The 15,959-nt window shown below is 45.1% G+C and overlaps 1 protein-coding gene and 1 long non-coding RNA gene across 13 annotated transcripts in view; one reads left to right on the forward strand and one right to left on the reverse strand.

Moving 5' to 3' along the window:
- Positions 1 to 15,959, reverse strand: part of DLGAP2 (DLG associated protein 2) — an 817,721-nt gene that overhangs the window by 667,135 nt on the left and 134,627 nt on the right. The gene's annotated exons all lie outside the window — the stretch shown is intronic.
- LOC139080151 (uncharacterized) overlaps positions 1 to 15,959 on the forward strand; it is a 76,918-nt gene that overhangs the window by 14,397 nt on the left and 46,562 nt on the right. For all 3 annotated transcript variants that reach the window (XR_011534416.1, XR_011534417.1, XR_011534418.1), the window contains exon 2: positions 10,498 to 10,577. This is a non-coding gene — a long non-coding RNA (uncharacterized lncRNA). The remainder of the gene's footprint in view (positions 1 to 10,497; positions 10,578 to 15,959) is intronic.

The following is a 15,959-nucleotide window of genomic DNA, read 5'->3' on the forward strand; positions in this document are numbered from 1 at the left end:
TGACGGCATGTCCTTGAGGACGGGCGGTGTCCGTGGAAGTCAACCGTCCCTGTGCCGTAAAGCAGGTGCCCTCACTCACGCGCTGTCAGAGCACGTGGACAGAGTGGGTCTCTGAGAGGCGGGTTTACCAGGAGGTGAGGGGATGGCAACAACCTTATGTGGCTAGGAATTAAAAACGCACATATTTAACTGGAGGAGACCTGATGGGGACGATGTCCTCAAGCTTTTCCTGGACCCTTCTCCTAAGGCTGAGCTCCCCCCAGTCAGTGGCACCCGCCCATAGCACCAGCACACAGACGTGTCCTGGGGGTACCCGACGGGAAGAGGGGAGTGAGTGTGGGCGGTTAGAGGACAGAGTTGGCACCACTGGGCAGAAGAGACACAGCGAGAGAGATTTGGGTCCAACGTGGAGGGGAAGCCTGATCGGGCTCCTGGCTTCCAGTCGCTGAATTTCCAGGGAGGACTGACTGCCGTACACTAAGAATGCTGGAGACCCGGTGGACTCTGTCCTACCACTGTCCTTGACCTAAAATAAAGCAATTAAATAAACACAAGATACCCCAAAATACAGCCCTCAGATCACGTATTTTCTTCTACACAAAGATTAGGAAGAAAATCATGAGAATGATGGATTAGAAGACTGTGCCCTGCTAACTAGTCCCCTTAACCTATTTTTAGTATAGATCGAACAGGGAGGATGAGAAATAAAAGACTGTTCTTACGCTAAGGGCGCACTGTAAACCGCTGACTACCACACGCACACAGACTGCACACCCTCCTCAGGACAACGCGTGCAGGAGCACAAAGCCGGGGGGACCAGCCGAGGACGTGGAGACACCAGAGAAAGCCCGTCCCTGCCACAGGGAAAACAGTTCACAGACACAGGTCTAAGTGGATTCACAGCAGGCTTGGCAGAAAGAAGAGAACACCGTTCAGGAAACCAAGCTGCCACCACGATCTTAAAGCTATATTTAGCCATAAAGTTTATCTCTTCCCACAACTAAAGACCATATAAAAACCTACACTGGAGAGACATGAGCAATTTGGAAAGTAAAGGATGAGGAGTCCAATGGAGAATGATCGATTGTGGACGCACACAGGGTGCCCACACTAAACCCAGCCTGAGGCCTATTATAGCACCAGATCCACGCGGAAAAGCTCCTTTCTACTCTGAAAGTAGAACTGATAGCGCAAATCAAGAAAGCCTAGCTTTAAAGCACAATCTTAAAATCAATCCTAACAGCCAGAAGCTAACAGAAAAGCATGAGACGTGGGCTCAGCACTCAGGAGTGGCCGCACTCTCCTCTGTGTCACTCTGTATTAACTGGACTCCAACAGTGACGGCTGGGAGACTGCCGAGGGAAATTTCCACATCCCAATCTAGCTGAAGCAGAGAGACTAGAGACAGCACATTAATTGAGGCCAAGAGGTAACACGGCATGGCGGGTCCAGCCCATTAACACCTTGCGTGGGCTCCTCTGGTTATATCTACGATGGTACATGGAGAGGGCCCTCGCCTGTTAACTGAACACTGAAAACCTACCGTTTCCAGACTTGAGAATGGATACAAGGTCACTCAGTCTAGAAAAGATTCAAATTTTCAACAAGATTATATCGGAGATTCCTAAATCCACTTTGCAATTTTCCTGTATCTGGGAATACACACAACTTAAAATTTCAAAGCAGAAAAGAGACGTTAAAAGAAGCAAGTGTATAATTTATCTTATCATCATAAATGACAAGAATATTGACTAATATAGATATTAATTTTTGTTTTAAAATGTCTTACTATTTTTAATGATCCCTTTTAAAGAAATAAACTCTCAGTGTGAATGCAGGACCTGACCACTTGTGAGTGTGTCATGAGCTTCCAACACACAGATAACACTCGCCACTTTACCATCATGAAACGTTTACTGACAGAAATGATGTTTGACCGCCATCCTCGAATCCCACATTTTACGGCTCCTAACTCACAACGAGCGGAAATACACAAATTTAATCAAAAGCAAGTTCAAATATTCTATCAAAGCATCTTGAGAAACCGTCAGAGTCCCTCCTGCAGCCACGAGACCAACTTCACGTGTTTTCCAGAGCTCTGAGAGTTTATTTTCCAGAGACGCGGACACCAGCTGAACGTTGAAATATAATGAGATACAGTATCTGCCGACACTGAAATGAGAACTAAGAAATTACTCTTCACGGCAAGCCGAAGGTCACCAAATCTGACATCTTGGGGATTTAATCATTATTTGTTGTGTAGGACAGTCAACCACTCAGTCAGTGACACGGGGATTAGTTTAGAACTGGGCCAGAGAGAAAACTACACCGTTGGGGTTAAAATACACCCTTGGATAAAGCTGGTCCCAGCCGAGGGAGGGGGCAGGGCGAGTGTAAACCCTCACTGCCATTCGGATCCCAACACCACCCTGCTCGTGAATTCCACTGGTCACGTAGCCATTCTGTGGGCAACATGAGTCACACACACCAGAACAACCTCACGGGACTCACGCAGTCTAACGTGACAGGTAAACAACTCATAACAATGAGGAACAGCGGGCTCTGGAGCACATACCTGAGGTGAGTTGTGCTGCCATGGCCTGTCTCTAGATCTGAAGGGTTACACACACCGACTCGGACACTCAAGGACCCACACCTATGTGGCAACGGAAAGTACTCTGACTCATCTCCCCCACTTTGCTGATCAGTTATATGCGCTGATAAGGAAAAGATCAAATAATGTCGAGACCGGACACCACTCACAGTCCCTTATGGGTGTGTCAACACCAGCATCTGGGAACCTGGAAAATCTCCATTTCACAAGCTGAGGCTTCAGAGTCAATCGCTTTCAGGTTTGACTCAAAAAATGTGGATTCAGGGGCTGGCCCGGTGGCATAGTGGTTGGGTTCATGTGTCCCGCTTCAGTGGCCTGGGGTTCATGGGTTTGGATCCCAGGCATGGACCTACACACTGCGCATTAAGCCATGCTGTGGCAGCATCCCTCATGTAAAATAGAGGAAGATGGCACAGATTTCAGCTCAGTGCAGACTTCCTCACACACACACAAAAAAAGTGGATTCAGAAGCAACCCTGGAGGTGGTCTATTCTAAGCTACTTGGTTTACAGATGATGTAACTGAGGAGGAGGTAGAATTAAGTGAATTTCCCAGGGCCACACAGTTATTTCCAGGAACAAAACTTGAGGCCTATGCTTCTGACGTCCAGCGCTCTCTCCAAGACACCCAAGAGACGGCCGGTCAGCCACAGGACGCAGTGCTTCCCGCGTTGGTCAGAATGCCCACGGGGGTGACGCCCCGCCTCCAGCTTGTTTCTCACTCCAGCTCAGGTGCGGAATCTTCTCCCGCTCACAACATGATGCTTTGTCCTCAGCTGATACAGGAGCTAGTTAATTTCTCAATGGTTCTGCCCCTCGGCATCCACGTGTCAGACATTGCACAGTTCAAGCAGTGCTCAAAAGATAGGTTTTAATTTATTTCAAATTCAATTAAATTTGGATCTACCAGAAGAGCACAATCATGACAAGTTCATGAAACCATGAAATTATTGCTTCTACGTATATTTCAGAAGAATTACAGAAAACGGTGTTGAAAACATCGATGCAGAAGGTTGGAATTTCTTTCGCAAGTCTGCTAATCTAAACAGTTGGTGGGAGGAGAATTTCTACCTAACAGCCTTTTGAAATAATTTCCTGATGATTTCAAAAAAGATAATCTGCATTTATTTACCCTGAGCCACACACAGTATTATCTGAGGCATAAAACGGCATGTGAATTATCAGCAGAGAGAAATCTCCTGGCAAAAACAGCGAAGAGTCCACCAGCAAACCCATTTCCACTTGGAGGGCAGACAGGTCCTGCTGTTCCAGTGACACGGAAAACGAGCAAATGCTGCTCCACCTCCAGCCAGCACCAATGGAATACGTATCAGGCTTGCTGTGTCAATACTTTCAATAAACGATTGCCATGGTTAAAACTGTCAAATACAGTTCTTGTTGTTTTCTGAACAATTTCCCAGCTTGTTTGGAATTCTGTATTTGATTTCATATTTAAAGGTACCAGGTTTGCAAAATTTCTGTTTAGAACAAAAACTGAGCAACCATCTTTGAATCTCCTTCATTTGTTCTCTCTCAACAGTACCTAATACGCATCAAGAACTACGCTGGGAGCTACAGACCCAAGAAATATTTGTTCTTTAAAAAAAAATGTCCAAATCACATTTAGTGTTAAGACCTCAAACTTCTTACACAAGTATTTAGAACTTATATTGAAAGTGTGACTAGAGAAGCATTTACGTTCAAACCTACAGCTGTAAGTTGAGAGTGGCAGCCATGAATTAAGTACCAGTATTCAATCTTTTCTTTCCTTCTCAGCTCCTTTTTAAACTAATTTTGAGTGTAAAGATTACTTTGGTTGTAAATGTTGCCTCCAGGGGGCAAGAGAACTTCAGTGCCGTGGATACCCTGGTCCACACTGGCACATGGAGTGCAGGTGGCCAAGTTCTTCCTCTCAGTGGTCTATATGTTAACTAAAGATGAGAAAGAAAACCTTCTAGACAGCAAAAAAATTAACAGACTACAAAGTTAATACAAAAATATGGAAACAAAGAGATCAAGTTTATTTTGCAGATAATACAGCAAGCCATATGGAGGATCCAAGAGACTCTACTGACAAACCGAGACAGTAGCCAAGATTGCTGGGCACTAAATCAATAATAAAAACTCTGTGGTGCACATACACAAGAGGAGAAGCCAAAGAGAATGGGCAACAGATTGAAAAAAAAATCCCATTCACAACAGGAGCTGCAACAATAAGATTTTCTAAGTGTAAATCTAACCAAGGACATCCAAAATCAAAGTGGATAAAATAACAACCATTATTTAGAACATCAAAGAAATCCTGAATATATGGAGAGATACACTGTGCTTGTAAAAGAGAAAACTACATATGGTAAGGATATCAGTTCACCAATGATTAATCTATAAATTCAAACTGATTTGAGCCAAAATCTCAGGAGCATTTTGGGGAACTTGATGAGCAGTTTTCATGTGGAAAAGTAAAAGGCCTAGAACAATTAAAACAATTTTTAAAAGAACAAGATGGAGAGACAAATTCTGCTAGGCTATTTTGTTTTAAAGGCATAACAATTAAGAAAGAGAATTACTGCCAAAAAGTTTAATAAACACACCAAGGAAACAAAACAGAGAGCCCTGGAATAGATCCCTACCCGTGTGAAAACTTGACCTATAACAGTGACATATTTCAGATTGATGGGAAGTTGACTGAATTGGAGAAAACAGATTATCCATATTAAAAAATAAAATTACATCTCTGTCTCGCCCCATACCCCAAAAAACAATTCTAGGCAAATAAATATGCAAAAGTGAAATGTAAACTTTAAAACCTTTAGAAGAAAATAATTGGCACCCTTTATCACATCGAGGTATAGAAGACATTCTAAAGTGAAATAAAAAATTGTAAAACAGAAAGTAGATTTTAAAATTTAACTAAAATTAACATTTTCAAACACATGCATAACAGAAGACACTATGAAATAGGTTACAAAACAAGTCATAGCTGACAAAGGCTTACTATCTTAAATATATAAAGAATATTTATAAATTAGTCAAAAAAAGACAAACCACCCAACAGGAAAATGAGCTAAGGACACAGAGTCAATTAACAGAAAAGGAAACATGAAGAGTCAATAAACTTTAGAAAAATACATGCAATCTCATTAGTAATCAAGGATTTGCAAACAAACAAAGAGAAGAATACAACGAGACCGCCCCACCGCCTTCAGGATGCAAAACGTCAAGTCTTACAGTAGCAATGGTTGCACGAGAACTGAAGTAGGAGGAATCGTCACACGGTGATAAGGAGGGGACGCCACACTGCACACCAACCTGAAAATAATGTCAAGGTAAAGATTCTCTCCGTCTACAGTGCAGACATCCCCTCAACACGGATCCTAGAGCAGGTTCTCAAATTCAAGCTTGGATCAGAATCACTTGGGGTGCTGCTTAAAACCCAGATTTCTGGGCCTTAATACCAAACCTTCCGATTCCAGAGGTCTGAAGTGAGGCCCAAGAATTGACGTTCCTCACAAGTTCCCAGGTGACGCTGAAGCTGCTGCATCTGGGGCTCCCCTTCGAGAACCAGTGTCTAGTGAAACACCGTCCTTTCACCCGAGGAGACACACAGAACCGTCGCTGCAGCACAGCTGTGACTCTGGAAAGTCTGGAGCCACCTCAACTCCACCAGCCCCAGGAAGGGCCAGCAGAGTCGTTTTCAACACGCAACAACTAGGCAGCAGCTTAACTTTTAAGGTAAACGTATCCACAGGAACAAACTTCCACCCGCACACGCGTGCAAACACCCCTGCATATTATTTGTGGACACAGAAATATGTCATCTGTGATAAACACATGTCTGCGAATGCCACCAGATGCATGACGGAGACTGGTCCCGGGGCGGGAAGAGAGAACGGAACGGAGGAGGGTATGAACGATCCTCCGGGAATTGCATCCTCAATGCCTATGTCTTCGAAAAAGGGAAGCATGAAGCCTATTAGGCACGATGTTACGATTTAACAAACATGAGGAGTGACAGAGTGGTGAGCAGTACCTTGTTCTCTATTCGTAAGTGTGCCCCTGAAATAGTTTATAAAAAGTGAAGAAAATCGTACATCAGCATTAATGGTCTAAGAATTAACTGCAAATAGATGAATGCTTTATAAAAGCATTTTACTCAGATAAAACCTTACATCAGATTCTCAACAGCCAGGTGTCTATGTCTGCTGGCACCGTGGGCACCTGGCCCTCCAGGCGCTTAGAGCTACGTCCAGAGAGAAGGACTGAAGTGGTTAAAACAAATGCCCCGAGGGAGCCGGGCCCACTGGGGGTGCCGTTCGGGAGAAGGTGGAGGCAAACAGAACTAGGGCACACTCACAAAGATGAGCTTTCAGTTGAACCTTAAAAAAGACATTTGTCAGGTGAAAGGTGGGGAGCAACCACCGCCTGCGGAGGAGACACCACGTGCAAAGTGAGGGGAGGGCAGGGGGGCTGTCCACCTGGAACCCGAGGTCTGATACGACGGCCAGCGGAAGGTGACGCAGGAACCTGATAAATGAAGACAACGCAGTAAGTGGCGCACCATTTACCCAGTTCTCAGGCCAATACCCAACGTCGCCCTTGACCACGCTCTTCCTCCCACACCACATCCACCTAACTCACCACTCAATTCTGTTAGCTCTACTCTCAAGAGGCACCCAGGATGGAAGCCCGTCTCCACCACTTCTCTCTCCTGGACCACGGCTGGGGCTGCTGTCTGGCCCTCCACTCACTCTGCTACAGTCTCTACTCTCGACAGAAAGGCAGAGGGATGCTGGCGAATTCAAGTCAGACTGCGCCCCCTGCCAAAGCCCTCCAGCAGCTGCCCACCACACGGAGAATAAGACAATTCCCCGCGGCCCCTCTGGCCCCAGGCCACCTCCCCTCCTCCCTTTGCTCCAACTGCTCTGTGGCCACATCACACACAGCCCCACCTCAGGGCCTTTGTCCCTGTGGTTCCTGCTGTCTGAAATATTCATCCACAGGCTCTCATCCTCACCTCATCCAGGTTCCCGTCCACGTCACCTCCAGAGAGAGGCCGTCTTATGCGGGATAACCCCCCATCACTCTCTCCCCCCTTTTCCTATTTCATATTTTCTTCACAGAAATTACTATTTTGCATAATATTCTATCATTATTTGTTTACTCGTCCTTTGTATCTCTCACCAACTAGACTTTAATCAGGGGTTTACCTGCTGGGTATCTGTCATCCAGACGCATGCCTGTGACACACACATGACAAAGAAATACTTGTGGAATGAATGAACAAAACAGTGAATGAACACTCGTCATGTTTATATATTTGCAAAGAAACGAAAGAGAGAAACGGTCTCAATACAGGGTGATCAGTTAAGGATTGAAAAGAGAAGGAATACTCATTCAGCTTACTTCAATCACTGAGACTCAATGCTTTCCTGAGAAACACGGATCCCTACAGGCTCACTACCAGCCTTAGGAAGCTGCTCGGTCCATGACGAGGAAGATTTCCCCCATCAGGATGGAGAGCCACGGTGATACAGGGATGGAGAGCCACGGTGATGCAGGAATGGAGAGCCACGGTGATGCAGGGATGGAGAGCCACGGTGATACAGGGATGGAGAGCCACGGTGACGCAGGGATGGAGAGCCACGGTGACGCAGGGATGGAGAGCCACGGTGATGCAGGGATGGAGAGCCACGCAGATGGAGAGCCACGGTGACACAAGGATGGAGAGCCACGGTGATACAGGGATGGAGAGCCACGGTGATGCAGGAATGGAGAGCCACGGTGACGCACGGATGGAGAACCACGGTGACGCAGGGATGGAGAGCCACGGTGATGCAGGGATGGAGAGCCACGGTGACGCAGGGATGGAGAGCCACGGTGATGCAGGGATGGAGAGCCACGGTGACGCAGGGATGGAGAGCCACGGTGATGCAGGGATGGAGAGCCACGCAGATGGAGAGCCACGGTGACGCAGGGATGGAGAGCCATGGTGACGCAGGGATGGAGAGCCACGGTGACGCAGGGATGGAGAGCCATGGTGATGCAGGGATGGAGAGCCACGGTGACGCAGGGATGGAGAGCCACGGTGATGCACGGATGGAGAGCCACAGTGATGCAGGGATGGAGAGCCGTGGCGACGTCTTCTAACTACAGAGCTGCCTTTATTTTTAAGTCACGGCAAACAGGCCAGTCGATTTGCCATTTGATAATATCAGCAGAGTTGGCAGCAGCAATGAGTTATTGGTAATTAAAGTGATTTTTCTGCAAAACCTGGGAAGTCATCCCAGAACTCCATTGTAATTTCTAACCAGTGGATTTGAAAATTTGCATAACAAAGGTCACACTTGAAAGGTTGTGGTTAGTGCTACTCGAAGAACAATGAAAAACTCCTCAGAGCCATTATAGAATCTACAGCAAAAGGACAAAAAGACCAAAAACCAAGAAATATTTATCCTTCTTGGTTTATTTCTTTAATTGGGAAACAATGATATAAAACAAAAACCAAATTTAGTATGTAAAGAAACCATGTCAGCTAACAAGAATTTCAATCGATTTTTTATCACCATTAACACTAAAAAGCTGCAAAAAAAAAAAAAAAAAGGCAAAACCTCAACATTAGAAGTACTATGAGAAGCTGTTTGAAGCCTGTCTTTCCATGTCTTTCTCTGTAACGTAGCCAAGGCTTTCATCTCAGCTACCGGCAGCATCCTTCCTGCACCGCATCCCTCACTCCAGGCAGGGCTGTGAATGAGTCCACGCTGGCTGTTCGGACAACCGGACCCTGGACGAGACTCGTGCACCAGAGCAACCACAGGGGACTGTAGCATCCCAAGGACATTCCAGTCCTTTGTCAGCGCCGCTCCTCACCAAGTGCATTCATGTGTCCTGATGCCAGACGGCACACCACAGTCCGCAAGATTTACAAGTCTGAGACAGGAACTTCCCGCCAGAACGCTCCAGCAGCGAGGCAATTAGCTAATGAGTTTCCGTGCTGTAGACAATGTACTGAGGCCCGAAGCAGACGACCTCTTTTCGAACCCTGAGTCCTGCCACCAACTAGCTCTTCCAGCAAGGTGCTTACGGTCACCCAAACACAGGGCTGTCCACCTCTCCATTTTTTGGTGACAATAAAATAAGTATGTAAACTCATTTTTTAAATAAATAGACTTTATTTTTTAGAGCAGTTTTAGGCTTACAAAAAAATTGAGAGGAAAGCACAAGAGTTCACGTATAACCCATTCCTCATCCCTCCCAGTTGCCCTTTATTAACGTCTTGGGTCAGTGTGGAACATGTGTTACAACTGCTGAGCCAATATTGACATATTATTATTAACTACGGTCCACAGGTCACATTAGGGTTCACTCTCTCTGTTATACACTTCTACGTGGGTTTTGATAAACGCACAACGTCATGTATCCACTATTATGGTACCATACAGAATAGTTTCACTGCCCTGAAAATCCTCCTATTCACCCTCCCCACCCCCAAACCCTGGCACCCACTGATCTTTCTGCTGTCTCCATAGTTTTGCCTTTTCCAGAATGTCATAGAGGTGGAATCATACAGTATGTGGCCTTTTCATGGCTTGATAGCTCATTTCTTTTTATCACCCAGCAACATGCTCCACTGTATACATCTGCCACAGTTGGTCTACCCATTCGTCTATTAAAGGACATCTTGGTTGCTTCCAAGTTTGGGCAGTTATGAACTAAAACTGCCATAAACATCTGGGGGCAAGATTTTGTGTGGAAGTAAGTTTTCAACTCATTTGGGTAAATACCAAGGAGCATGTTTCTTTGGGTCAAATGGTAAGAGTATGGTTAGTTTTTTAAGAAACTGTTAAACTGTCTTCCAAAACGAGTGTTCCATTTTGCATTTGCCAGGAGCAAGGAGAGTTCTGTTGCTTCCCACCCTCCCCAGCACTTGGTGTTGTCCGTGTCCTGGATTTCGGCCGTTCTAACAGGTGAGTGGTGGCATCTCATTGCTGTCTTACTTTGCAAGTCCCTAATGACATACGATGTTGAACTTCTTTTCATACATGTATTTGCCACCTGTATAGAGATATTTGTTAGATTTTTACCCACGTATTTCTTCTTTGGTGAGATATCCATTCAAATCTTCTGTTCATTTTTACATTGAGTTGTTTCTTTTACTGTTCAGTTTTAAGAATTCTCTGTATATTTCAGGTACTAATCATTTGTCAGATATGTCTTTTGCAAATATTTTCTCTCAGTCTGTCGCTTGTCTCTTTATTCTCTTAACATTGTCTTTCACAGAGCAGAAATTCTTTATTTCAATGAAGTCCAGCTGATCAATTCTTTCTTTCATGGATCACACCTTTGGTGCTGAATCTAAAAACTCATCACCCTACCAAGGTCATCCAGACTTTCTATGTTATCTTCTACAAGTTGTATAGTTTTGCATTTTACGTTTAGGTCTGTGGTCCATTTTGAGTTGGTTTTTGTGAAGGATGTAAGCATGTGTCTGGATTCATTTTGTGTGTGTGGATGTACCATTGTCCCAGCACCAAGTGTTTTTCGCCATTGTGTTGCTTTTGCTACTCTGCCAAAGACCAGTTAAGTACAATTATCTAGGTCCATTTCTGGGCTCTCTATTCTGTTCCATTGATCTATTTGTCTATTCTTTCACCAACACCACACTCTCTCGATTACCATAGCCGTGTGTTTGTATGTGCATGAGGAAGGTTGTCCCAGAGCTAACATCTGTTGCCAATCCTCCTACACTTTGTATGCGGGGCACCACCACAGCATGGCCTGATGAGTGGTGTGTAGATCCACACCCAGGATCTGAATCCGTGAACCACAGGCCACTGAAGTGGAGTGCGCAAACTTAACCACGACACCACCAGGTCAGCCCTTGTAGCTGTATTTATGGTAAGTCTTGAACGTGCATAGTTCCAGTCCTCTGACTTTGTTCTTCTCCTTCATTACGGTGTTGGTTATTTTGGGTTTTGTGCTTCTCCAAATAAACTTTACAATCAGTTTGTTGATATTCACAAAATAACTTACTGGTGTTTTGACTGGAATTTCAATGAATCTATAGATCAAGTTGTGAAAAACTGACATCTCAACAACATTGAGTCTTCCTATCCATGAACATGGAATCTCTCTCCATTTATTTAGTTCTTCTTTGATATCTCTCATCAGAGTTTTGGAGTTAGCCTCATATAGATCTTGTACATTTTTTGTCAGATTTTTACCTAAGTATTTCATTTTTGGTGCTAAAATAAATTGTTTTTTATTTCAAATTCCAATTTTTCATTTCTGGGATATAAGAAAGCAACTGACTTTTGTATATTAACCTTGTATTCTGCAACCTGGCTATGATTGCTTACCAGTTCTGAGAGGGTTTTTAATGGTTCTTTGTCATTTTCTACAAAAACAAACATGTCACCTCAAACAGTTTTATTTCTTCCTTCCCAATCTGTATGCCTTTCACTGCCTTTCCTTGTGGTGCTGCATAAGCCAGGAGTTCCAGTACGAAGTTCCAAAGGAGAGGAAAGAGGAGACAGCCTTCCCTTGGTCTTGATCTTAGAGGAAAAGAATCTAGTTTATCAGCATTGAGTATGATGTTAGTTGTGGGGTTCTTGTAGATTATCTAGTGCGGAAGCTCCCCCTGGACTCCCAGTTTGCTCAGAGTTTTTATCATGATTAGATGTTGGATTCTGTCAAATGCTTTTTCTCAACTGTCGATATGATCATGTGACTTTTCTTCTTTGGCTGCTGAAGTGATGGATTACATTAATTGATTTTCAATTGTAGAACCAGCCTCTAATACGTGGGATAAGTCCCCAACTTGTTTTGTTTGCCTCAAAAATTATAACTTACGTCCCTGCTTCCATTATTCCCGTTCCGTCCCCAACCAAATGAAATCTGTCCTCAATGGTACAGTTTCCCAGACATTTTACCATCCTCCTTCCTGACGTGTCTATCCCAGGAGGTACTGATATGCACCCCCACCTTCTTGAAACCCTCTGCTCTTGGCTTCCTCTCTATGCCAACCTCCTGGTCCTCCTTCTGCCTCTCTGGTCACCCCTTTTTAGTCATTCAGTCATTCAACAAACATTTCTGGAGTTCATAATAGATTCGAGCACCAGTGTTAGCTGTTAGGCATGTAGTACAACCCAAAACATACCCAGAATGCTGGTGGAGCACCCAAGTCAGTGGAGAACAGAGGCGTTACAAAGAAAATGCTCAAAACATGGTGTTATAGGTTGACGTGTGTTCCCCCTACTCAAAGTACACTGAAGTCTTAACCCCTAAAACCTGAATGTGACCTTATTTGTACACAAGGTTTTCACAGAGATAATCAAGCTAAATGGAGGTCATTAGGGTGAACTCTTATCCAACAGGCCTGGAACCCTTATAAAAGGGGAAATTTGGACACAGAGACAGACACGTATGGAGGGAACAAGATGTGAAGAGACACAGCGAGAAGACCATCTGCAAGCAAAGCAGAGACCCCTCCCTCACAGTCCTCAGAAGGAACGCCCCCCGAGGGCACCCACCTCCAGAACTGGGAAACAACAGATTTCTGTTGTCAGAGGCCATTCAGGGCGTGATGTGTTGTTACAGCAGCCCCGACAAACTGAACACACGGTGAGCGTCATCCTAGGCAGAAGGGTGAGAGAGCACAAGAGCCCTGAGTCCAGAACAGGCTTGCTGTTCTCAACGCAACATGACAGAAAGCCAGCCTGCGCTGGGGCGGAGGAGGGAGCAGCGGGAGATGTGACAGCACATCCAACACTTAAGCCATCAGAGAACAAACTTTTGCTGTAAAAATCATAGCCATGAGTACGACTGTATGCTGAGCCCTGGGAGCCCTCCCCATGGACCGCCGAACCTGGGGGTGTCCTTGGGGACCCCGACACACAGCTGAAGGGAGCGCTGTACTCAAGCTTTAGCACCCAACTACAACGAAAGCTCCAAGCACTGAATTTCTTCTTGAGAGCACTTATCTATCGTTATTTAATGTGTCATCACTGAGCCCGTCTCCCCAAAGACTTTTAAACTGCGTCTTCCATGAGTCTGAAGACCCGTGTGCAGCACCCCGTCCACACAGCAAACACTCAACAAGCTCCAGAAATACCTGTGATGGAAACAGCTGAACTGCTCACTGGATTCATACGTGAAAACAACACAAAGTGAAATGGAACCCTTTCGTAAAGCAACAGTCGATCCATGTGAGAAAGTGAACACACAGCATATGGATGCACCACCCAAAGCCACGCTGGGTTTTGGTGAATATTTTATCCTTTATGAAACTGGGAACCAGCAAGGATGCTAATGTGACAGGAGGTAATGTAATCAGTACAAACACTGTTTCTCAGAGCATAATATTCTGTCTGCAATTTATATTAAAGCCTAAGAAGTAGAGGATTTTGATTTGCTTATTCATCACAGGCAGACAATCAATTAAGCTGGCAGAAGAAAGACGAAAATGGCCCACAGAATCTCGAGTACAATGAAGCTGACAATTCATTAAAATTTACAGCCCATAAACAGACAGAAGACAGAGAAAAGTATCATGACAGTTTCATTGGATTTGCCATTAGTTGTGTTATAGGTTGACGTGTGTTCCCCCTACTCAAAGTACACTGAAGTCTTAACCCCTAAAACCTGAATGTGACCTTATTTGTACACAAGGTTTTCACAGAGAAAATCAAGCTAAATGGAGGTCATTAGGGTGAACTCTTATCCAACAGGCCTGGAACCCTTATAAAAAGGGAAATTTGGACACAGAGACAGACACGTACGGAGAGAACAAGATGTGAAGAGACACAGCGAGAAAGATGGGCAAGAAAAGCTGCTCCAAGACACCAGGCAGGAGGCGATGGTGACCTTACACATGGAGATGTTGTCTTCCCTAGGTGATGATGGTGACGTCACTGTATGGTGATGGTGACTTCACTATAGGGTGATGGTGACTTCACTGTAGGCTGAGGGTGACTTCACTGTAGGCTGAGGGTGACTTCACTATAGGGTGATGGTGACTTCACTATAGGGTGATGGTGACTTCACTGTAGGCTGAGGGTGACTTCACTATAGGGTGAGGGTGACTTCACTATAGGGTGATGGTGACTTCACTGTAGGGTGATGGTGACTTCACTATATGGTGAGGGTGACTTCACTGTAGGCTGATGGTGATTTCACTATAGGCTGATGGTGTCTTTACTGTAGGGTGATGGTGACTTCACTATAGGGTGATGGTGACTTCACTGTAGGCTAATGGTGACTTCACTATAGGCTGATGGTGACTTCACTATAGGGTGATGGTGACTTCACTGTAGGCTAATGGTGACTTCACTGTAGGCTGATGGTGACTTCACTATAGGGTGATGGTGTCTTCACTGTATTGTGATGGTGACTTCACTATAGGGTGATGGTGTCTTCACTGTATTGTGATGGTGACTTCACTATAGGGTGATGGTGTCTTCACTGTATTGTGATGGTGACTTCACTATAGGGTGATGGTGTCTTTACTGTAGGGTGATGGTGACTTCACTGTATTGTGATAGTGACTTCACTATAGGGTGATGGTGACTTCACTGTAGGCTGATGGTGTCTTCACTGTATTGTGATGGTGACTTCACTATAGGGTGATGGTGTCTTCACTGTAGGCTGATGGTGATTTCAATATAGGGTGATGGTTCTTTACTGTAGGGTGATGGTGATTTCACTATAGGGTGATGGTGTCTTTACTGTAGGGTGATGGTGCCCTCACTATATGATGATGGTAACTTCACTGTTGGTGGTGGTGTCCTCACTATAGGGTAAAGGTGACTTCACCATAGGGTGATGGTGTCTTCACTGTATGGTGATGGTGATTTTGCTACATGCAGGATGGAGGCAAATGAAGCCCATGACAAAGCACAGGTCCCATCAACAGTTCCTTCTGCTCAAACTCTGAGACACAGGGACACAAAACAAAGAGGTGCATATTCAACAGACAGAGAGCAGGGTGGGAGAGAAAGCAGACTTTCTTACCCCATCCTGTGCAATCCTTAACCTGCAATGTTGGATTCTAGCCTCGAGTGTGTAGATTCCTGGAATCTCAGCACACGCATGGTGACAAGTGAGTCTCGGTTTTTCTCCAGAGTGAAGCCCTTGGCTGGTTGGAAGGCAGTGGTCGTCTTTTGGCTCATGAGCAGCACAGCACAGCAGGAGGCGCCAGGCCGACCGGCTCTGTATCCCAGCTCCTCCACTCACCCACTGAGTGACCTTGAGAAGGTTGTTGAATCTTTCTAAGGCTCAGTGTCCGCCATGATAAAAGAGGGACAGCAGTAATGACACCTCGGTCTATGAGTAAATGTTGGAGACTGAGA

This window comes from Equus przewalskii, chromosome 28 (genome assembly GCF_037783145.1).
Source record: "Equus przewalskii isolate Varuska chromosome 28, EquPr2, whole genome shotgun sequence".
Lineage (NCBI taxonomy): Eukaryota > Metazoa > Chordata > Mammalia > Perissodactyla > Equidae > Equus > Equus przewalskii.